At 26.1% G+C, this 26,256-nt stretch overlaps 1 protein-coding gene across 2 annotated transcripts in view; it reads right to left on the minus strand.

Annotated features, from left to right (window-relative positions):
- The window catches only part of LOC135928447 (uncharacterized), a 71,650-nt gene that overhangs the window by 15,098 nt on the left and 30,296 nt on the right, over positions 1-26,256 (minus strand). Inside the window, exon 1 of one of the 2 annotated variants that reach the window (XM_065464938.1) lies at positions 22,905-23,067. The exons of the other annotated variant lie outside the window; for it this stretch is intronic. The gene's annotated coding sequence lies outside the window, so the exon portion shown is untranslated. Of the gene's footprint in view, positions 1-22,904; positions 23,068-26,256 lie in introns of those variants that run through there. 2 annotated transcript variants of the gene reach the window in all.

The following is a 26,256-nucleotide window of genomic DNA, read 5'->3' on the forward strand; positions in this document are numbered from 1 at the left end:
TAAAATCTAACTACACAAATTCCATTCTACACAATGGATGATGACACCATAGTAAATTATACCTAATATTTTTATTTATATTAATTAAGGAAAGTTTTTTTAATATGTGATGAAGAAGAAACAGAAGAAATAATTAACCCAACATCAGCCGGTTTAAATATTAAATTTCCTTGGCCAAGCCTATTTTAAAAGAATCACTAACATAAATGCCGGGATAAAAAGACCCAGATAAAAGTACCCGGGAAAAAACCTGGATAAAAATACTCACGGACAAAAAAACAAAGGACAAAAATGCCCCAATTTTCGAAAAAATTTTAAATATTTAAAAAGTATAATTTTTTGATTTTTAAAAGCATTTAAATTTTTCCCAAAATTTAGGTATTTTTAAAGTCTTTTTTGTTAGTGGGTATTTTTGTCTAGTGTCTTTCTGTCCGGGGTTCTTTTGTCCTCGTCTTTTTGTCCATTGTTAGTGAATCATTTTAAAATTGTGATCCTTATCTCAAACTAGATTAGACTTCGATTCGATTTTTTCCCATCACGCCATGGAGGATATGATTATGACTAATTAACAAAATTGACACTCATTCAATTTTTGGATGATTTTTTGACAAAATGAGTGTCGAGATTTTAATATATTTAAAAATTATCCCAATATGAAATTATTCATAAAGTATAACACCATACTACCGTCAAGTGTCCCTCCCGGTAGAAAGACTTTTTAGCCTTTCTAAAACTGTCTTTACTGATAAACGGGGAAGCTTTCATGATGAAACATTTTTACTGAAATTTAACAATTAATTTTAAACATTTAATTATATATTTTATATATGAATGAGATATCAACTCAATAATTTTTCTTAGCACACTTCAAAATTGATAATAGAATTCTAAATTAGGCATTTTATCTAAATACATTTGTATGAATGTATCTGTTAGTGGAGACTGGGGATCTTATAAGTCCATGGTTCTGGCGAGCCTGGAGTTTTCTTCTAGAGTACTCAACTTTAAATAGTCAATTTTTATGCATATGTGGTTTTAATATCAGATAACATATAAAAAAATTTATAACATATATGATTAACATTTATAAATATTACAATTTATGAAAAATAAAAAATATTTAAAGGTTTTAATTGCCAATAATTCTCTCATATAAAAAATTAAACTCTATTCTATAAGAAATTATTCTTTAAACAAAAAATATGTTTAAACTACCATAAAATTAAATCTTAAAGATAATGAAGGTCTGGGGCTACTTTTCAGAGATTCATATGAGCTTTTTGACGAGCGAAATTTTTCAAATTTATTTTTTGCTTATTAAAATTTGAATATGGTAAGAAATTATATCAGAAAAAAGAAATAACTAAAAAATGATAAAATTTTGTCCCAATTAAATTCTCTATTTGGGAATATGGATCATCTTGCTATTTTATTCCATTCTTCATTTGTTTAAAATGTCAATAAATTTCACTAATTTTTTATAATTATTTTCCAATATGGCTTATTTTTATCAATAAATTAGTTGCAAATTATTTTTATATAATTAATATTTTGCAGCTCCAAAGCGCTTCATGAGAAAGCTCACCCTTCTCCGGGTTTAGCTCATCTATTTATCAATCTTTTTTTTCGGAAAAATTAATACTTTTGAAAAAGTATATATTTTTAAAAAATTATTTTTTATATATAACATAAAAGTAGTTAAGCGGAATAAGATGAAATATTATTTATTCAATATATTATCAAGTAGTTTTAATTTTATTGACGTTTGCCTTTTAGGGTTTGCAGCCTTCCCGGTCTCCCCTACTTAGATAAATTTTTAGACGATATATTCATATTAGTTTTTAGAATATGTAGCTTTATATAGATCCATTTTAAAAATATCTGTTAATAACTTTGATTATAATATAAATTGTATTGGTCATTTTAAAGGAAACATGGAGAATTCTTTAGTTTAAAAGCAGATGATCGTAACTATATTGTTTACATCTTCCACCTAAAGATATAGTCCAACTCAAGGAAGTTGCTGTTAAAACAGCCGATTTATTAAAAATTGTTTAACGTCTGTTTACAATCACATGACTGCCAGATTTGACAGGTCCTTAATAAAAGATCCAAAAAACTAATTTATAATGTATCTTGATACTATACCCATATCATCAATAACCTATAATCCTATTCCTTGCTTCTTACTTAATCTAAATTCTTCTTACCCAATTTCCTTCAGTTAAACATTCCTAAGTTGTGCTATTTCCTACTCATAAGGTCTCTTGACCTATGAGTCTTCTTATTTAAAAGAAAAGGGTGACACCATGATCAGTTTAGAAAATGGGAAAAAGTTTCGTGTAATCTTAATAAATTTATTGTATAATGATGGGTATTACGCATGCGAAATAATTTCTATTGGTGGGTATATAACTACATCTTGTAATCAACGATTAAAGGATTATTAATAATTTAAAAAAAATAATAATTTGGACCTATATACCCCTTGATTAGATGTATTACCATCCCTCTCGCTTAACTACAAATTCTGGGATACATATGGCTAATCCCTCACCCCCCCCCCTAAATACAGGAAAAAAATTGCGCGAAAAAAAGTATGAGTGACGTTTATTACCTTTTGGGACTAATGTCTTCTTTTGATTTTATTGATAGTGATTGGATTAAAACTTCTTTCCTTTCCAAATACAAAAATCAGAATATTTTTAACTTACAAATATAAGGAAATGAAATCAGGAAAATCAGAAGTTTACAAGGAGGCAAGATTTTTTAATGAGGGAATTAAATTAAAAAAACGTTCCAAAACTAGTATTTTTAAATATTTATTTAATGGATGAAAAAGATAAATAAATATAAAAAAATAATCGTTTTCAGCATATTATAAACACAATATATAATAAATTATGTATAGTATAATATGTTACGGCTAATATATAAATAGCTAATTTTAGCTAGTGTATAAACTAGCTAGAAGGCATAGATAGATGTTTTTGTAAAAAAAATCAAAGATTTTAAAAGAATTTTATGATTATAAATTTGTCAATTTTTCTCCTTCTCATTATTGGAAAATATTTTCTCTTCAATATTCATGATTTGTAATTTATTTTTTTATCCGTTTTCGGTTACCTGCGTATTCTACTCATTTCTAAGTAGGGGAGACCGGGGATGGTTGGGACACTTTTCGTTCAAACCTTAATAATTTTAATATTAGTAGACTAATCTGAATAATTAAAATATCTTCTGAATCCCAAAAGTATAGGCTATTTGAAATAATTAATATATATTTTATGAAGATTATATATTTTTAGAAAATTGAATTTAAAAAAAAATTTTTTTTTGTCCCAACTATGACAGACTCTGTGTACGTTGGGACACACATATGTGATAGTTGGGACACTCGTGAAATAGAGGTCTAAATAAATTAAAAAATTTAAAATCAGTAATCCAGTAAGACTAGAGACTATGACACATATGATTTTATTGATAATATTATAATTCATAATCAATAACTATATAAAAAAAATTTTAGCAAAATTTAGGAAATTTATTTTGGCGAAAAAAAAATTGTAAAGAAAAAAATGTAAAAAAATTTTTTTTTTAATCATAAACATAGTGAAAGATAAGTATTTAATTATTTATTATTCACAATACTAAATTAATAATAAAATTATAAAATTGTTGATAAAATGAGCTAAAATGGCGTGTCCCAACTATACTATGACCAACTATGACTGAGCCCACTAACTTTATAAATATCATCCAAAATCATATTAATTCATATTTATTGATTCTGAAAGTTTGCCAGATTGGAAAATAGGGTTTAGGCTTTCCTAAAATCTATTTATTATGATTTTTGAAGCTTTATTTATAAATATAAACGATAAAGTTTGCAAATATTTTTTATTACTTTTGGTATGCCAAAACACATTCTTCTGTAAAAATTAAAATACTAAATATTTTTCAAATCTTTTTTAGCCAATCATGTGTGACAAAATTATCTATGTTAGGCTCAAATTTCCAGTCTTATAAAATAATAGCTCAAATTATAATTAGAATGTCCTAACGTTCCCCTGTACTCAATGTACCCCGGTCTCCCCTATATGTTAGCGGCAATGTTTTTCCAGGCAATGTGTTATTTTTTCAACTTTAAATCATTATTTGAGCACGTTTTTTAAAATTTAAAAATCTAATTTTACAGGAGATGTATTTCAGAATGTTTAGAATACCTGTCTTATGAATTGTAGGCAATTTTGCCGTTAACCTGTAATTATTCATAATTTATATAAAAAAATCTATGGAAAAATTAATATAAATTATATTAAGTTCAAAAGTTTATGGCGAAATTGTCTGAAATTTATAGGGTAGGTATTCCAAACATGATAAAATATATTTCCGGTAAAATAAAATTTTTAGGTTTAAAAATACTTGCTCGAATTATGATTTAAAGTTGAAAAAATAACACATTGACGCTAACATATACATTTTATGAATATAATTTAACCTGATTTTTCCAAATTTTTATCATACTATTTTGCATTTTTTAAAATCTATTTTTAAACCTATTTATTATTCATTTTCTTGTATTTTTTGAAATTATAAATTAATTAACCTTATTTTTTTTTAAATTATCATGTATCTTTTTTACCCATTGTTGAGTATTATAAATTTTTTAAAAATTTACTTAACTTATATTTTCGTTTTTCTGTATGTTACGATATTTAGGCATAGTAAATAAATTTAATAACTTCTCTTAGCGTTATTACTATTGGGCCCTAATTGTTTAATAGAATCTATCTACTTTTCATCATTTAATATTTTTTCCTAGTGGTATACAACAACAACTTAAAGTATGAAAAGGCAAAGTTCTTGAAAAAAAATTAAAATTGAATCCGAAAGTTTCTTCAATAAGTGACTGATGGAATATCATTATGTATCAAGTCTCTGGAAATGGTTCTAATAAAAAAGAAATGCTAAATTAAGATGCTAAAAAGAAGCAGAGAAAATGTCTGCAGTATTTAAGATAGCTATAATTCCCGGAAAGAGTCAGAAATAATACTGTTCGGGTTTGCATCCCCAGATTTTAATAATTCGAATCAACACCATGAATTTATTCGATTTGCGATGATTCAAAGCTGCATTTATAGTATAAGCGTGATTTGCTCAAACGATACGAAATTAATCGCTAAGTAGGTTACAATAGCATGCCAATAATAGGTTATAATTAATAAATACTGAATGAAATTATTAAATCGCCACAGATGTGTATATATTTCAAAAAGTATTATAACTGTAACGAATAAGCTGTGATTTTGATAACGATTATAGATTGAGAGAATCGCGCCTACTCTAATTGAGCCGTTAAGGGGGTTTAAAAATTCGTTTACGAGAAACGAATTCGACATATGTGATACTAAGTTTTTTCTTATTGTTGAAATCTCTACCAAAAGAAAATATAACGCTAATAGATGTTACTGAAGTTTTTAGTATGTCACAAGCAATGTTGCATTTTTTAAATAAATCTTTAAAGTTATTTCTTAAATAATTCCTGGTAATTATTTGTGAGGGGAGAAGGGTGATATGAAAGCAGACCAAAAGGGAGAAAAAAAAATGAGTTTATTTAATAAACTCATAAAAAAAAATACTGAAAACGAGAAATTTAAAATCGTTTGTTCCTCTTCTACAAGCAAAATCTTCAGGCTTGCATAATATTATTCTGGATGAAATACTGACTTAGCCGTTTTTAAAAATCGGTTCAAAACGAGCCGTTTAATAACACTAATCTAAACAGAAATAAAATAAGTTTCAAAAATAAGACATATGAGAACAAGGTCTAAAAATAAGTTGTTATTTTTAACGGATAAACCCTCATGTATATTTTTTATGTTTATACTATAATAATAGAAATATTGATAAAAATATGTAGTGTAGTATATTATATAATTAAACTGAAAAAATTTAAGAATAATTATTTCATTGCTCACTGCATTACACATTTTTAACTGTATCGGCTATATGCCCAAGAGGCCACAAGAATATGTCAATTTTTGAGGCTGATAGAAGAAAAAAAAGTATCAGAAAATATATAAAATAAATATTTTTTTTATTATATAAGTAAACATGATTTTTTTTTCAGTGTTGAACTGGATTGGGTTGATTCTTAAAAACAGCCCGATTAAGATTTTAACTAGTAATCCTAAAGAATTTGCTAATAGGTGGCAGATTGGACCTATATTTACCAAATTTTAAGGCTTACATATTATTATTTGGGCTAAAATTATAATCGGGTCGTTTTTAAAAATCTACTTAAATCGTAGTAAAGTACCATTCAAATACTAACTCAGCTTAGTGATGCAAAATCGCTCTATTTGAGCCGATTTTTAAAAATGGCGAACTCAATATTTTAGAAAAATATTGCCTAAGCCTCGAGTCCAAACTTTTGTGCTATCTATGAGCAAAATATTCAGGCTAGAGCATATTTTTTAGCTAAAATACTGTTAGCCGTTTTAAAAAATTTGTTCAAATGGAGCGATTTTGAATCACTAAGTCAAATTACAATTAAATTAAAAGGTTTAAACGTCCAAAAATTTTTTTGGGAAGTGCCAAAATTTTTTATTCGATACTTATAAAAATAAAACCTATCTCTATAATTGTTTCGTATTATTTTTATTATTTTTTTCACTAACTTTTTTAAATACAAAAAAAGATTTAGGAGATGATTTTATAGAATTAGAGAAAAAAGATTTATCAAGATATTAATACAAAAGGGTCATAATTTTTTTTACCTAATCATATTTTCCATGTGGTGGTAGAGTATGTCAACCCTAAACCACCCATCACCACCACTGCCATTTTGTAATTCTTAAAAAATAAAGTGAAACCTTTGAAAAACAAATAAATCATATTTTCTATTATTATTTATTTTACAATTATATGCCAAAAAAGTTGTATTTAAAAAATGTATTTCGCTATAATTGCCTAAAGATAAATTTTAAAATACTTCAGATACATTAAGCCAACAGCTTAGCTTAACTCAGTAGCCTTTGAAAATATATTTCGTTACAATTGCTGAAAGGTACATTTAAAAAATGCTTCACATATATTAAGCGAATAGCTTAGCTTTACCCAGTAACTTTTGAAAAAATATTTCTTTGATGTCCAACTCTGTTTATATTTTATAAAACTATGTTCGGATAGCTAAAAGGGTTCAAATTATAAATTAGGATATTATCATAAATAATATTTTTCGTTTTTTTTCTTCTTTAATTTTATTATATCTATTAAATTATAGTATACATACATATATAATATAAATATAATTAAATATTACAACGAAATAATTGCTGAGTATACACGAAGTCTGAACTGGATATATAAATATATTTTACATACTTACCAGTATCATATGATAATATGATACAATAATATTTAATAAAATTTATATCTAGGAAATTTATAATATTAATTTTTTATTATTTATAATAGGTATTTATTTATCATTATATCGAGGATAGAAAGGAAAGGACTATTAGGTATAATTTTTCAATTTTTTTTAAAAAATTTGTCTGGCCCGGTCCGATCCCGAGCGATTTTTTTATTTGTCAGAAGAGCCAGACCCGAAATAAAAAATGTAAATGATTTGTTCGCGCGGCCCAGCCCGAATTTACATTTTTACACTGAATATCAAGTTTTTGCTCATTCCACAAACAATAAAAATAATATATGGACCTCTTGCGAAAATTTTAAAATATATGAATTTTATTTCAAAATTTAAACCTGGTCGGAATTTTAGCCCTATCACGGTTAAACCGATTATTTTAAATTAGCCTGGCCTGGCCGGTTCAGCCTACTTTTGGCAATCTCTACTATTAGGGGCTCTAATCCCCAACTTATGGAAAGCTTTTTCAATTTTTCCTGACCATTTATCATATTAGTAATACCGCCATCAAAGGCCCTCTATAACGAGCCATTAAAATTATTCGGAATACGAATAACAGTTTGACGAGTATGAATTTAAATTATTAATTATACGAATTATAGATCTGCAAAAGTAGGCCCGGCCCGTACCCCTCCCGAACCCGGCCCGGGCATATTTTTTAAAAATAAATTGGGTTCGGGCTGGGCCGGGACTAATATTTTTTAAAAAAATTCGGGCCGGGTTGGGTTGGGCTTTGGAAATTTTTTAAATATATCTAAATTAAAAATTATATGTTGAATTTTCAATGTAAAATAAAAATATTTGACTTTATTTATAGAAACTGACACCATATAACATATATCATTTATTTTGAGTAATTATAAAATTAATTTCTATATTTAAATAAATTCGGGCCGGGCCGGTAAATTTTTTAAAAAATTTCGAGTTCGGACCCGGCCGGCAAAACTTTCTAAAATATATTTCGGGTTCGGGTCGGGCCGATAAAATTTTTTAAAAAAAATTTCGGGCCGGGCTTGATAAATTAGACACGATGCAGATCACTAATACGAATTATTCCTATATTATACGTAAATTTATGGAAATTTAAAATTTTTTCCCCACTATTTTAGTAAATTTTAATAATTATATAAAGTAAAAATATATTGTAATGTTTTTTTTATTAAAGGGGCTATAATTAAAATATTTTATCTTTCTGGCATCTGAATTATTGATTTTATTTAATTATGAATATGATATTTTACTCCAATTTTTTAAATATTCCTAAAACTTTTAAACCAAATTAAGGCGAGAAAATAATAGTTCTTCTACATCTAATGAACCTAATTTTATAAGCGCAAATGTGATTAGCAAAAAATCACATATCTCTATTATAAGAAACAGATTAGCCAAGTGGAATATTTTATGCTTGAAAAAAATGGCTTTTTTTAAAATAAATTTATTTAAAAAAAATAGTTAATTATAATTGTATCTTATATTTACCATTATGAATTTTTGCAATGTTTAAATCTTAACTTTTTTATCTATTCGTACAGTTGGTAAGTGATGAACATATGAAAATTATATTTGGGAATGTTTTAGAATGATATATACAGGTGCCCGTGAGAATTTTTTGAGGGGAGTGTAAAAAATATTTTATAAATATGGCAAAATTTAAGGGCATTTTTGTCAAATAAAACGATCTGTTAGATTATTGTTTTTCTCCCTTTGGAAGCTCTTACGTCATTTTAAGTGCTTTTATGCACATTTTGCTTTGTGCGACATTTTACTTCTTTTTTTTTATTTTGGGTGATTTAAAAATAATTTTTTTCGCAGTTTACAATTTTGCTGTTTCTGCATTTTTTGTCATCGTTTTCCTTGTTTTGCTATTTTTCTTAGTTTAGTAATTATTGTTTGATTACTTTTTGCGCCTAAAAAAAATTCCGATGCTTTTGCCTCGGTTTTGCAAAAATTTATTATATTTTAGTCAATAATTATATTATATATTTAAAAATGATAATTATTCATAATTTTGAACTTATATCCACAAGTTTGTTTTGGACATAAATTGTTATAATATTTATATCTACATTGTAAGTTAAATGATCATTGAAATCATCTCGACTTTTGTGAAAATATTGATTTATCTTTGCCTATGATTCGATTGAGATGGAAAATTAACATATAAATGCTATTGTTTACAGAAAATAGTTATTGACTTTTTTTTCAAATGTCTAAAATTTTATTCTAAGGTAGGGAGACCGCGGATAGTGGCAGCCCACGACGGGTATTTTATCATCAAATAATTTTTAAACTAATATATTACCTTGATATTTGAGATTTAAGCCAAAAAATGTATCCTAAAATAAGATGCCAACTGGTTCTAAAAATGATTCGGGAAAATGTGTTCACCAATTTCCAATATTAGCACCTGAAAGGTAACTTAAAAATTTTTTCTGCTGATAAAATTTTTTATGAGAGTTTCTTACGTCTAAATATTAATTCTAAATGATGAAACAATCTTAATCTTATCATGCATAATATATTGAAAATATTTATAAGTTAAATGCTAATTTAATGTAAAAAAAATGGGGCAGTTTTGGCTTTATTTCATGAAACACTAAAGGCGACAATTTAATCTAGTGCCACAAATGACAATAAAAAGTTAGCTGACTTATTTTTTTCAAATTATATGTCAGTTTTAATTGACAAGTTCCACCAAGTGATATATATATACGAATCCCATACATTACCATATTTGACAAGTATTTTCATTTATTTATATAGGATTGACATTTTCTATTAAAAAAATTGGTAGATTGCAAAAATAAATAGACGCTAAAACACGCCCCCCGCTAAAGTCTAATATGTACCTCGGGTATTTTTCATAATTTTTTAAAAAAATCTCATAAAAAAAATATTTTATAATATCTACCGTATAAATTATATGTAAAAAATCTAAACTAGATTGCTTCATCTATTTTTTATATTGACCTTCATTTTTTGGATGATAATAACTCCATTCTCCCATATGTGTCGTGATAAGTGTTGATTAGCTAATAGTGATAGGTGTTGATAAGCTAATAAAAGTGCGAGTTAATTTGATTTTAAATATATTATATCTTTTAGTATAACTTGGAAATAATCATTTCAATAAAATTAGGAAAATTATTATATATACTGTGTATTTTATTATCTCATTATCTTTTTCCGAATTTTCACAAACTCATTTTTACCTAGAAATTAAATATATTATAAAAAATGGATTAATTTTATTATACAATCTTATAAACCTCTTTCCATTACATTTTTGAAATCTGCCGATGAGGGCGCCACTTTAAATAATATGAATTTATGGTTTATATTATATTTTCCCAAAATCCTAATGAATCAAAAGTAAAATTTTCTAATAACTAAATTCTCTTCAAAATAACATAGAAAAATCAAAAGTATATATGTCGTAATGAGATATGGAATCCATGGGAATTTTATCTCCTAGATTAGTCACTGAAGGCCATTTTAAAATTTAAGAATCCGCCATTGGGAAATGTATTCCAATATTTGCAGAGTAATCTGAAGTGGTGGGGGGGGGGTCGAATGCCTGGTTTACACACCTTTTAAATTTGCCAATGATCGCGTGTGTCTGAAATTCATAGCGCGTGTACATTTCACACATTAAAATACATTTCTAGTAAAATCAGATTTTTTAAAATTTAATGCCCTCAGTAAATGATTTAAAAATTGAAGGATTCCAAATCACGATGAACGAAATATAAATGATCTTTAAATTTAATTTTCCAGGTGGGGAGTAAAAATTTAAATTAACACAAAAAAAGGTATATTAAGATAGGCAAGTTTAGGGGAGAATAACATGACTTGCCATGATTTTGTTTTTTTTAAAAACGGGGTAAAGAATTTGGGTTTATAAAATAAATTTAATATCAAAAATGTTGTCCAAACCTTAATCTATAAAAGTAAGTTTAAATATAACTATAATATTATTTGAGGTTAGATAAGTATAAGTAAAAATTTTGTTTTGTTATTATAGTATCTTATTTAAGAATATCATTATAAATATGGAACATTTTATAAGTTCATATACCATTTCTATTTATTAATTTATTTTAATTTTTTTTAAAAACTGTGATCAATTATATGCATGCAAACATGCTCATTTTACTATAAATTTAAACAGATTCATCTATTTAATGGTGCCACTGAACTATCTATGTATTATTATTCAAATCCTTTATATATAATGAAGAAAGGGGTATACGTTGAATACAGGGGAACATCAGGTCACTCCAATTATAATTTGAGCTATTATTTTATATGAAATTTGAGCCTAACATAGATAATTTCGTCATACATGATTGGCTAAAAAATATTTAGTATTTTAATTTTTACAGAAAAAAATGTGTTTTGGCATACAGAAGTAATAAAAAATAATTGCAACTTTATCATTTATATTTATAAATAGAGCTTTTAAAATCTTAATAAATAAATTATAGGAAGGTTTAAACCCTATATTTAAATTTGACAAACTTTCAGAATCAATAAACATAAATTAATATGATTTTAAATGATATTGATAAAGTTAGTGGGCTCGGTCATAGTTGGTCATAGTAAAGTTGGGACACGCCTTTTAGATCATTTTATCATTTACTAGTTATGCGAAATTACATTAAAAAGGATAGGAGTATCTTCTGTACAGAAGATTATAGCCTTAAATTTATATCAGAAAACCTCAGACAGAATATTATCATTATTTATAGGTAAGATTATATATATATTTTTTAGGCATTTCAAAATCAAACATAGTAAGATATATATCAAAAAGAAGAAAGGGGAAAAGAATACATGACCTACAATGGGATATTTGCTTTATAAAGATGTTTTTAATAAAGTTGAGGAAGATAATATTACTAATTACATATTAAAAACATCTAATAATTTTTTGACTGACCAAAAAGGTAAATAAGATCAGCAGGCGCAGGCGCGTACGCAGAAATTTGGTCTTGGGGGGGGGGGGGTAATAAAATTTTTAAGAAATATTATTGTTAATTAAAAATGCTAAGTATAAATTTATTAGGACTAATACCTTTTCTAATACACAATTTTAAACTAATGTGAATTACAAAAAAATTATATTGAATCACTTAAATGACCCAAAATTGAAAATTTTTTAAGCCTTTAAAATATATAATATATAAAGTATAAAAAATTTAAATCTTGGAAATATAAATTAATACACAAAAAGTTTCTTAGAAATAATTGTATTTTGTATGGTTTGAGCTAATTTTTCAATAATCTATCCTTGCTTGGCGTTAAATGTCTATGAATATTCAAAAGATACAAATCATTAAATCTACTTTTAGAAGTTGTATTTCATAGGTATGTTTTTCAGAGACTTGCAGGTCCGGCCCCCGAGACGGACCGTATTTTAATTATTTTAAACATACCCGGGCCGGAAATTTTTTTTAAAAAATACCCGGGCTGGGTCTGAAATTTTTTTAGTAGAAAAAATATACCGGCCGAGCTGTATTCAAAACAAAATATTTGAAATCGCCATTATTAGCTATAAAAATCAAAAATAAATTTAATTTATTTTAAAAAAATTCGGGCCGGGCCTGAAAATTTTATTTTCACAAAAGCCGGGCAGGGCCGAAAATTATTTTAAAAAAAATCTGGGCCGTGCCTTGCAAATGGTACCTCTGCAGGCCTCTGTTATTTTTCTTAAAAAAGAGAATGTTCTCTCATTAGTTTAATAATGGGAAGAGTTGCTAATATATATATAACCATTTTAATACATTGGGAATATAATCTAAAATGTGTTTGAAATAATGCAAAGCATTCATATCATTTTTTGGGACTGTATCAACCCTAGTTAATCTTTTAATCATAGTTATTCAGCTAATAATGCATCATAGGATATTTTAACATCTTCATGATAAAAATCTAATTTTTTTTTTTATCACCATCTGAAAAAGTTATAAGGCTTTTGTGGAAGTAATATCTGCGGATTTGTAAGTGCTGCATGATGAATTAAAAACCATTCATTTATTTGGGTTATAAATGTATCTAAGAGAGGGAACATTTGTTTTATAATACTCTTAAACTGATCCTATATTAATGTTTTGACGATGAGCTTGCTTGCTGCAAGTCTAGGGGGACAAATATTAAACACGTATAGCTCTGCTTTTGACTCAATAATAACATATAAATATGAAATTCTTCATCAACATTAGCTCTAATATCCTTGAGTTCTAAAAAATTGCTCTCCGCTATTCTCATCTTATTAATAAAGTCAATGTTGTCATGTTTTTGAAAAGTATTACATAAAATAGTTGTATAATTAAATAATATATTCTAATGAGAAAAAAAAATTTGGAATAAGTATTGAATCCAATAATTTTCTTGCTTCTAAGGAAATATATCTTTCAAACTATTGTGATATTTCAGTAATAGCATTAATCGACTCTTCACTCCATAAAAGCTGTTATTGCTTGATGGCGGAGACTCTCTCTCGTTGGACAAGCTTGCAATTTCTTTCTCCCTGTTGGACAAGGAGTTTCAGAGATAATTATTATTTGACTAAAAATTTAGATAAATATTACGCCACTAAAATTTGAAAATAATAGATAAATTACGCCAAGGAAAACTTGAAATCGAAATTATTTGATAAAATAACTTAGTAGATGAATGTGAAAAATAAATGTAATTAAATATATATATATTAGATAGGAATAAATATTAACAAATATAAATTAATATTAACAAATAATATTTTTGAAAAATATAATCCGGCATCTGCATATTTTGGCTTGGGGGGGGATTTGTCCCCCTGCCCCAAATTTTAATTTAATATTTTATATGCAATGATTAAGGTAAAATTTTATTCCAGTTCTTTATAGGCTTAATGAAATTTATTATTCTTAACCTGGGATTTCTTACCATTTAAAATATCATATTCACAATACTAATTAATAAATTGGAATATTCATTTAATACTTAAAAATTATTAATTTTATTATAGATTCTCACTATGATAATGTTCTAATCATTTAAAATTATATCACTATTCCAATGGTAATTAATACTGAAATGTTCATTAAATATTTAAAAATTACTTGTTTATAGATTTTCATTGTGATAATCCTATTTCTGACCATTTAAAAGGGGTATAGAACATTATAATAATATTATTTATACACATATATAAAAATTTATTTTATTAAGCCAATAAAGGTCTACAATATGGTTTTACCTTAATCAGGAATAATTAAACTAAAATTTAGTATCAATATATATTTAAAATTATTAATAAAATAAAATTAAAATACTTTTGTATATATATCATTTAATTTATATATTATTATGCATTTAATGCATGGGTTATTGGATGGGCACACGAAAGTTGTATCAAATTTGATAATTTTTTTATGTGGAATAAATATAAGATTTTTTTTTAACCAAAATCAATTTCCTAAATTTTGCGAAATTTTTTTTATTACAGTTATTTGTTATGAATCACAATATTATCAATAAAATCAAATGTATTATAGTTCCTAGTCTTACTGGAACACGAATTTTAAATTTTTTAAAATTTATTAAGACCTCTATTTTATGAGTGTCCCAACTATCATACACTGTCCCAACGTGCACAGAGTCTGAGTCTTTATAAAATATATAAATTAAATGACCTATATTTTTGGGATTCAGAAGTTGTTTTACTTATTAAGATTAGTCTAATATTATTGAAATTATTCAGGTTTGAAAAAAAGTGTCCCAACAATCCCGGGTCTCCTCTATACCCAGGCACGTAGCAAGGAGTTTCCAATTGAGGGGCAATATAATTTTTGAAATATAATAAATAGTTTGACATTCATATAAAATTTTTGCTATTTTTATTAATAATTATGAATATATACAAAAAAATACTATAATATATAATACTATGATTTATATTTAAATTTTAACTTATAAATGAATTATAAGCCAAATTTATGGTTATTTTTCTTAGATTCCCTGGTGCTCGATAAAACCCTCTTGAGTGTAGAAAATGAGGCTCATAAAGCTGTTGATATCCCAATTATAATAGCTGATGAATGACATTTATATAATTCTTATTTTTTTTTTTACATAATAATAATATTTCAATAAAATAATTAATTATTTCTTAATAATTTCCTTTTAAAAACGTCTAATTAAAACCATTCTCACAATCAAATTTTTTTGGTTGGGTTCCAAAAAAAGAACCCTAGAGGTTCAGAGGTCCGAGTTCGGTCCAGAGTTCTGCTTTAAAACGACTAAAATAATTCGTTTGCGAAATTAAAAATTACAGGAATACTGTTATGTTAATTATTAATCATAAGATGCAACTTATGATTGAAACAATTATATAAGGCATTTTTTTATCAAATTTTTTGGAGCAAGGGTTGTACTCCTCCATTTCGATCAGACATGACATTTGCACTATCATAGGCCTGGCTTATTATATTAAATCATAAAGTTGTTTTAAAATGAAATTTGCAACGTTTCAGCAGAAAGACTTTTCTCTTGAATTTTTCCACAAAATAAATATTGAATAATTAAACTCAAATTATCACAATTTGCTATATCTTTTGTTTCATCAGCTTTAAAAACGGCATCTCCCTTTTGTTATAATCTAATAAAATAGATTCAAACACCATATCCACCAAGATATGACTTCATTTTGAATTTTAACCTATGTTCAGTGGGCATGTTTGATATTGATTTTATAATTTTTGAAAATTTTTCATCTTTTTGTAAGGTGTATGAAACCATTGCAACAAAATCCCCTGAAGAATGGATTGTTCTTTCCTCTTCAACCTCGTTTATTATGGTGGAACCAGATCCACAACTGTATGCTGTGAAATTTATCAAACAAGTATTGAATTCAAATAATATCGATTACGCTAACTTGATGGTTCATCAAAATTGTATATTTCTGTATCCTTCTTTATATAACCATTTTACCAAGCCTTATTAAATTTAAATGATTTTTAGAGATTTCGTCTTTTAACATCCATATTTTTCTAAGATCCGTTATTTTTTCATTTAGATTTTAAGGGTTAATGGTCACTGAAAAATAAAATATTTATATTTTTGTAAATTTAGGAGTCATAAATATTTTTGGAAACCATTTCTGAGGCCAACAAAATATTTGAAAGCCAGGTTTAGAGGTCTGAAAAAAAATTTGTGAGCCCCGTAGCTATGCCCTGAGTATACCGAATGAAACTTGTCTGTTCTAAAAAAAAATTTGTGGGAATAATATTAATAGCCTAACCCTGAATTCACAGATGACGCGAATTCGCGGCGAAGTATACCAAAATTAATTAAAAATTATTATATTTCATATTTTGTGTACCTGCCGCTAGTGTTTGCAACGGTCCGGTCTCGTCCGGTCAGGTCCTTTTTTCTAAAATAAGACCCGACCGATGGACCGTTAAGTCAAATGAGACCGGACCGTGGGACCATCGGTCCGATCCAGTCCGGTCGGTCCGGTCCCATCTAATTTTTTTATTAAGCTACAAAAGTTTATTTACCATTAAATTTATTTAAATATTTAATTAAATCAAAATCATTTTTATAATATTATACAATACTTGCCTAATATTACAAAAGAATATTAAAATACAAATTTATTTCAATTTGATTTACATAATTAATTAGTTATATATATATTGCGATAGATATTTGATTATTTACATGTTTTCCCAGCTTTATCTTTTTTATAAAATTTATAAAGATCTTTCACATCCTGTAAAGAATTTGATGAATTTTTTTCCAATGATGAGTGTTGTGGTTCATCAATAGTTATTATTACATCCATTTATAAGTAAAATACTAACTAAATATTGAAACGGAAGAATATAAAAAGTAAAAGGAGAATGAGATATTATAAAGTGTTAGGCATTAAATAATCATGTTTTATGTGTTCATGTACGTGGCAATGGCACATTAACTAAAAAACAATTCATAGTATAGTTTATCTTCTTTACGGTCTTCGGTCTGACCGGACCGGACCGGACCATAGAACCGCGTTGTGGGACCGGACCGTCCCATGGGACATAAAAGCATGATGGGACCGACTTGGACCGAACCGGACCGTCGGTCCGACCGGGCCATTGCAAACACTACCAGCCGCGAATTAGCGATTACTGTGAATTCAGGTCAGGCTATAGATAATATATTATCTGAAATATCAGTAATTTGAATGGTTATTTTTTTTATCGAACAAAAGGATATTTAACCAGATTTTTTTTAGGAAAGTGGTACTAAAAATTGTCGGCTTTCTTTCGGGATAAGAACCAACATGAATATGTGAAGAAGGGCCTTGCATACTTCACATATGCTCTTATCAGGACTAACCGTATACTAACGTGCTATGGGTTGCTCAGTTGAATAAATGAACTTAGATAGGGTAGTACTGTTCTCACATATGCGCATCATGACCAATTTCGAGAGAATATGGTCCAATATATTCACCCCTAGTCAACAACAATATATTTATGCCCATCATAGTATCAAATGCTCATTTGGGAAAGAAGCTATATCCCTAATTAAAAAAATTAGCCAAAAAGAGCCCTAAATCAACAATCTCGAGGGTCCTTTTGTTCAAAACAAAAAAATCAGCTTTGAAATCACGTTACAATTTTAAATCATTCAAAGATTCATGGCCGTCACTCACCAGAGAAGGATGACTATTTTTAGCATCATAATATGTATTTTAAATTTTAATATATGGTCATTTTAGACATAGTTTACATGTTATTTTTAATTATATTAATATCCATTATTAAATTTATAAAACTCTAATACTAAATAAATTTTTATATAAAAGCAAACCAATGGATAGGTGGTTAGAAATTTTTTTTTAACCTTTAAGAAGGTATTTCTAACACCATGGTAGCATGCATCATCAACACTGATGGAAAGACGTCTTTTCAGTTTTGTCACCCTCCGACATTTTTATTTCAATAAAAATGTATTTTTATATAAACTTTTAAATAGAGGGCTTCATTCTTCATTTTCCGTCAAAGATTCTTTATCCATTTCCTAAGTTTAGTGAGCTCGATTTCTCACAAAGGACTTATCCTGAGGATTTAATAATTACTTTTTTTTTCTTTCATGTGTTATGTTATTATCTTATTTTTTTTTATTATTTATTATGAAGAATATAATAAAAATGAATACAAAAAAGTTCATAATATTAATAAAATTATCGATTTTTTTTTACAACAATCAAAGGGGAAACCGGAGTTATCCAATCCACCTTTTTAAAATCGTTTATACTTTTGCAACTTTTAATATTACCGCAAATACTATTATCCATAGATACCTGCAACTATTTAAAATAGGTGAATGGCACTGTTTAATAATAATAATATATTATAATTTTTTGAATTTTTTTGTAAAAGTAATAATTTTGCCTAGCAGTCCCCAACCTGGGGTAGGTCGAACTCTATTGCGGGGCTTCATCCATTGAATTTTGTGCCTTATATGAATGATTAAAAATTATATTTATTTCTCAAGATTGATTATTTATTAATAATTTTAATATTTAAATCAGGGCTGAGAACACGAACCCTATTAGAACTCTCAAGATTTTACTGAGCCCAAACATAAACTCGAATTCCTTTTTAAAATTTTTGGTTCAGGGTTTCAAGAATTGTTTTTTTTTACATTTTCAATATTAAAATTTTTTTTGTCAAATTCATTTTTATTATACTTTATGTAAAAATTTTAAAATTTTACTGTCACATTTTGTAAATTTTTTTTATCATAGATAACTTAATAATATATATTTTAGGAATATCTATTGATGGAATTTAGTATACGATTTTAGCAGTGGAGTATCCAGGATTTTCTTATTGGGGGGGGATTTTTTGGGGGGCTTCGTCCATAAACCCTTTTTACCTGGCCTAGGGCCAGCTTTTCTCCGGCCCTCTGTCGGGTCTTATGTTTTAGCCTATTAAATTATTCATAATATAATAATAATTGTATATCTATTTTTAACTATTATATACTAATTCGTGCTTATGGATATTACAAGCCAATTATTTATTATTTTAAGTTAGGTATATTATATTTAATAAAGTTTTTTAAATGTAAAGTTGAAATAAAGTTTAATGTCATTTTTTTTATAAAATTTGTTTTATAAACTACCCTCAGCTTAAATTCTCATACAATATAAGTAGAATATAATCTTTTTATTTAAAATACTAATAGTAGTGTGTATAAAATATTGACTAGAAAATAATTTAAAAATTAAATACTATTATTATAATGTGATTTTTAATTTTCGTGGGAATGTTGCCAATTCATCAAGAATTTCGTTTGTCGTTGGAACCAAATCTCTGTGGATATTTAACAGAGCTAACCCATTCAGCCGAGTTTCGGAAGTAGTACTTCGTAAATATGTTTTCAACCTACTCAAGTTGGAAAAAGTTCTTTCATTCGTACATGTTGTAATAGGCAAACATGCAAGAATATAAAACAACTTCAAAATAATAGGAAATTGAGCCAACGTTTATTTTCATCGATTGAGCGCATCAAAGCATGCTCAGGTAAAATAGCTAATCGTAGTAAAAATTTATGCCACAATTCGAATTCACTGATTAAATTTATTTCAGCATCAATATCATAGGACTAAAATTTTGCTAAATATTTAATTTTACCAATAGTGGCATTAGAAAACGAAGAAGGATCTTTGGGTAATAGAAGATTGCTAAAGGCTTGTTTTTTTATCTTAAAACCGTATTTTTATTTGCGATAAAAAAGTATCTAAGAGTGGGATGAAAATGGATATTTTATTCTTCAGTTGAGCCAATATTTATTTTACATTTCAATAATTGCCTAGGTGCTAGACGAGGTTAAGTGTTATATCATTAAATTTAGCCTTCGATTCAACGTCTATATAAATATTATGAAAATATTCATCTACATTCATTCTTATTGTATCTACCTGTTCATATATATTTTCCGCCAAATCAATGAACCAAATCTAAATTTGGTTTTTGTAAATTTCTACAAAGTAGTGAGCTATAGGAAAATAATTTATTGTTGCAACTAGCAGCAATGATAAACTCTGATTGATCAATTGAATTCAATAATGATATCGCTTCTGACGACATATTACTTTTTTTCATACTCAGCCTTATTTAACTTTTGTATTTCTATTTCTTCTGTTCTACAAAATGTAAGTAAAAATGAAAAATATTTAAAAAATTATAGATATTTATTAATAATTAAAATATTATAGATATTTATTAATAATTAAAATATTATTAAAAATACTTATTAATTCTAACTCACTATTATTTTAAATTTAATACAATAGTATAGTTATATATAATAATAAAATAAATTACCGTTTGATTTCAATCTCTTTGACTAATTAATATTTTTGAATAATGTTAATGTACTCACAAGGAGAGGAAATTTTAATAAAATTTATTTATAAAAAATAAGTTTTATGTTAGAAAATTGATATTCAAATATTTGTAAAATTTTGATTGGGGGGGGGGGGTAAAATTGTGATTGGCTTAAAATGATATTTATGAAAACAGTCAAATTTACAATGGGGGGGGGGGAGATTTTCCCCTTCCGCCCCCCCCCCCCCATTGGTTACGCGCCAGGATTTTAGTATTATAATATTATTAAGCGTAAGTTGTCTAAGTTGCATAAATAAAATTAGTAACTAATTCTTGGGAACTAAATTTTGGAATCATATGTTTTTCTTATAATAAAATCAACACGTATAAGTTATGTGAATCCATATGAATAAATTAGTTCATTATATAGTAACTAATTAGTCAAATTTAATTAAAGCTATCAAAAATTAGGTAAAAAAATAAAAGAAGAAATATAACATAAAACAGAGAGGAAAGCCCCTTGGCAAGACAGCCGTTGAAATTTATATAGTTTTAATATAGCCAGCCTCTGTCTGAAAAAGAAGACTTCTATGATTGTCTGAAAGATTTTAGATGTGAGATCCTAAATATTTAAAAAAGGATTAGGCAAGTTTACCGAAAATAGTTAAAGTAGGATATAATTTGGAATGAAAAAGACCAAAAATAACAAGGTAAAATAGTTTAATTAAATGCAAGTTATAATAATGCACTGTCAAAGTTAGGTAAATGTATATTTAAATTTTAACATCTAGATTTTGGAAGATATCATGATAATTCGCTTATATAAAATTTTTGAAAAAATAGAAAATGATAAATTATTTTTATGATTAATATCTAATAATTATAATATAATAAATTTTCTGCTATTTTTACTAAATTTTATAAGTCCTTATTTTTCTAGACTCCAACGGAAACTGAACTTGGTTCAGAAATTTTTCACCAGAATCCTTTTACAAAAAGTGGGTTCACAGTCCTGGTTTAAATTATAACTATATAATAAAATTTTGCCAAATTATTTTTAATAATTTTAAATACATATAGGTTCTTTGCATTATTTTTTATTGTAGTATTTCATGCAACTTAAAATAAGTACAATACCAAAAGATACTAATGCACGGCTTTGAAAGTAAAGTGGTTACTAAGGGGTTATCATTTTTGAGGAAAAGGAACGCCGTTCGTTACTTGTTTTAGAAGGGTAGCGAGTAACGCGTTTATTTTTTCAAGTAGTAGTAACGCAAAACGTTACAAGTTACTTAAAATTATGGAAGAATATATTCTATTTGTATTTTTTTAAAATTTTATAAATAATTTAAACCTATTTAATTGGAAAAATATATTCTTTTCTATTTTATTGTATTTTTTTTAAAATTTTTAAATAATTTAAGCCGAGTATTTAATTTCAAATCAACCACCAAAATTCTTCATTTTTATTTTATTTATTACATTTTATTGCTGAATTTTATACAGTGAAGAAGTTAATCTAATTAATATTAAATCAATCAAGGTTTCTCTAATATTATAATTTATTTTGTCCATAGTACTTGTTTGTTTAAATGAAGATGATTTAACTCTGCCCTGACTAGAGTAGAAAATATATTTTACACAAATAAAGAAAAATAAGAGCACTAAATCTACATTTTTTAAGTGTAGATTGTGCTTATATTCAAATTTCAACCTCGATGTGCAATAGCTCAAATCTAAAAAAACACAAGGAGGTAAAAATATGAATTAAGAATAAATTCTGATAAAGATAAAAATATTTTCACGAGAATCTGAAAGAAGATTCTTTTGAAGATTATGTTATAAATTTTTGCAAATAAAATTCACTCCTATTATTAAATATAATTATAATACAACTCTCCTATTCTCTGCGCTAGTTGAACATATGTTTCGCATAGAGAGTGCTACGTTGGGCACTAAGCACTTTTGTTTATCTGATTAAAATTTTGAAAATCAATTGTTGTTAAAATAAAAAGTATTTATCAGAAAAAAAATAAATAAAAAGAAAATTTTTATATAATATTTAGTATTTTAAGTAACGATTAGCGCGTTACTTTTTTTGTATATTGAGTATGGCGCTCCCATTTTCACAAGGTAAGAAATAATGGCAACGCGTTCCATTTCTCTATAAGGAGTAACACGATTCTTTTTTGAAGTAACGTATGTATTCACCGGTTCTAAGTCCCTGAATGGCAAGCTCCACTAGCATTAACTTTACTAAATAGATTAAAATAATATCTGGAGGCAATAAATGTTTGTAAAATTTTATTAAATTATAAAAGAGAGTTAAAACTAGTTGTTAAACGGCTCGATTTGAGCCAATTTTTAAAAACGGCGAACTCAATATTTTATCCTGATAAATATTACGCAAGCCTAAAGATTTTTCTCATAAGTGGCACAAAAGTTTAGACATCTATTACCCAAATATCTAGACTTGGGTAAATGTTTTTGGTTTGTCGAGTTTGCCATTTTTAAAATCGACTCATATCGAACTATTTAACGACACTAGTTAAAACTTTGTTTATAAAAGTTAAAATTATGTATTCCTATTTTTTAAATTTGATACTAAATATAATTTCGTTTTGCAAAGATTATCCAAATTTGATAAATGTGATCTGCATCGGGCCTAATTTTTCAAGCCCGGCCTGGTCCGAATTTTTTTTAAAAATGTTTTACCGGCCCGGCCCGAACCCCAAATTTTTTTTAAAAGTTTTGCCGGCCCGGCCCGAACCAAAATCTATTTTAAAAAAATTCCCGAATTTATTTAAATATAGAAATTAATTTTTATTATTACTTAAAATAAAAGACATATTTTATATAGCGTTTAGTTTCAATAAATTAAATCAAAAATTTTTATTTTACATAAAAAATTCAATATAAAATTGATAAATTTAGATATATTTAATAAAATTTCCAAGGTCCGACCCAACCCGGCCCGAAATTTTAAAAATATTAGGCCCGGCCCTGCCCGAACTTTACAGATCTCTAATATATATCATTTAAAATTTTTAAGTCAATATTCCAAAATATAATTAAATATCCATTAAAACAAAAATAAGACACTAAGAAACTTTTTAAATATTATTATGAAATATTTAAAAAAAAATAAATATTTAAAAATTATGAAAAATAGTCTGGATAAGTTTCAGCCTTATGCGATGATAATGGTATTTAATTCTTAAATTTGATTATTTTTTTTTATATAAAATTGTTAAATCCTATGTAAATATAAGACAAAAAAATTGTCAATTATGTTCAGTATACCAGGTTCATCCAAAAAGTTTTTATTCGATTGTAAATTAAATTAAATGTAATATTAAGTGTAAGAAAATTACATGTTTTTTATACTGAAATATTACTAAATTAAATGAAATAAAAAGAACATAAATTTACAAAATCCATCTTTAACTTAAGCTGCATTTATAATAAACGCCGCAGCAATTACAGCTGATTTAGCTTTAAAACTAATTCAAGATAGAACTAAAATTGAAATAATTATTTTATATAATATTTAAGAAAAATTATATAGGGAAGATGATAAATTGCCATGTTTGAAGACTGGCCACCATCCTTTAACTTTTTATCTATTGGATCAATTTCTCTCAAAATTGGTCAAAATGTGTATATTTATGATATGTACCTTATCTAAGTTCATTTAAAGATTAGAGCAATCAAATAAAAGTATATCTTAAACTGTTTTTAGTACCTCTTTCTAAGAAAATCATGCTATAGTTGGTAAAAAAATTAATTTAGGATATTTAATTTTATATAAATATCATCCTTAGACTTTTACCACTATTCACACAAAAAATAAGAGCTTATAAGTTTTATTTAATATACATATAATGGCATTTAATATACATATAATGGCATTTAATATACATATAATGGCATTTAATATACATATAATGGCATTTAATATACATATAATGGCATTTAATATACATATAATGGCATTTAATATACATATAATGGCATTTGATAATAATAGACACATGAGTATTGTCTGGCCATGTAATGACTGGCCAAAATCCATACATTCATATTGAAATGAAAAGCTTGTGTAAACCATTCAAAGAGACTTTGCATTATCCCCATATAGAATAGAATTCAAATAGATTAATATTCGAATTTTATAAGATTATATAATACAAGACAAACTAGAAAATCATTAATGAGTTTAGCATAAAATCGTTAAAACTTATCATGTTAAAGCATTTTTATTGATATTACATATTAGAATTAACTTATAGATTATTAGTTAACATAGATTTATCAATTATAACACGTTAGAGTACTTTTTAATGGTATTAATTATACATTCGAATTTCATGTTAATTAGTTATCATAGATTTAATTATATAAATTTTTATGTTAAAAATTATTTATTTTTTAATAAGAATTTGCACAGAATTTTATGAGTTAAAGTTTAATAAACCTAAAGAAGAATTATGATGAGTGGCTGTATATTATATGTGAGAAGAAATATTCCTACATTTATTATGAAGAATAGGCTTATGCTTAATATATTAATAATGATGATATATTTGTTTGTTATTTATGTATAAATAATAATATTATAATTTTCCCGTTTATAAATTAATAATGACATAAATTATTATTGCGTATTCATAATTAAGTTTATTGAACATCAAAAAATTTTAATGAATGATTACATTATTGAAATAATAGTGGTTAATTTTAGATTGAAATAAGAATGTTTAACAAAAAAATAATTAAGATATTCATTTATAAAATATTATAATTAAGTAGATGATGATAAATTTAAATGTTACTTAATACTAATTAAATTAGTGAATAATTAAATTTTTATATATCTAAAAAGTGAAAAAATATTAACATAATATTAATTAAATTAGTGTATAATTAAATTTTTTTATATCTAAAAAATGAAGATAACATAGGTTTACAGGTATTTCATGTTGTAATACTTAATATTTATAATAAAATTCTATTATGGTCATAACACATAGTATCTTGTTCTGACTGGCCAGGAAAATAACTTTCACATAACCTCATTAAGCTCATACATAAACTATTATAGATAGAGCTTTTGATTTAAAATTTATTTTAAAGATTATGAATTGCGCTACATATTGATATAAAATTTGCTTGGTTAAACCCAAATCTTAGAGCCTTTTTTTGAAAAAAAAACCGGCCATTTTGGCAATTTTCCCTACCTTTTATCGAATTCGCTATTATTTTTATAATTTTTTTATCAACATATGTTTTTCAAATTTTATCACGGCGTTATCATAACGCTCCATATTTATAAATTTATTACTATTGGATTGCCTTTATTTTGTAATAACGCAACGCTTAAACAAACGGCGTTTACTATTAATGCGGTTAAAATTTTGAATTGACGATACCAATGAAAAAGTC

The sequence above is a fragment of the Gordionus sp. m RMFG-2023 genome, chromosome 1 (assembly GCF_954871325.1).
Source record: "Gordionus sp. m RMFG-2023 chromosome 1, tfGorSpeb1-WG-v2, whole genome shotgun sequence".
NCBI classification, from domain to species: Eukaryota; Metazoa; Nematomorpha; class Gordioida; order Chordodea; family Parachordodidae; genus Gordionus; species Gordionus sp. m RMFG-2023.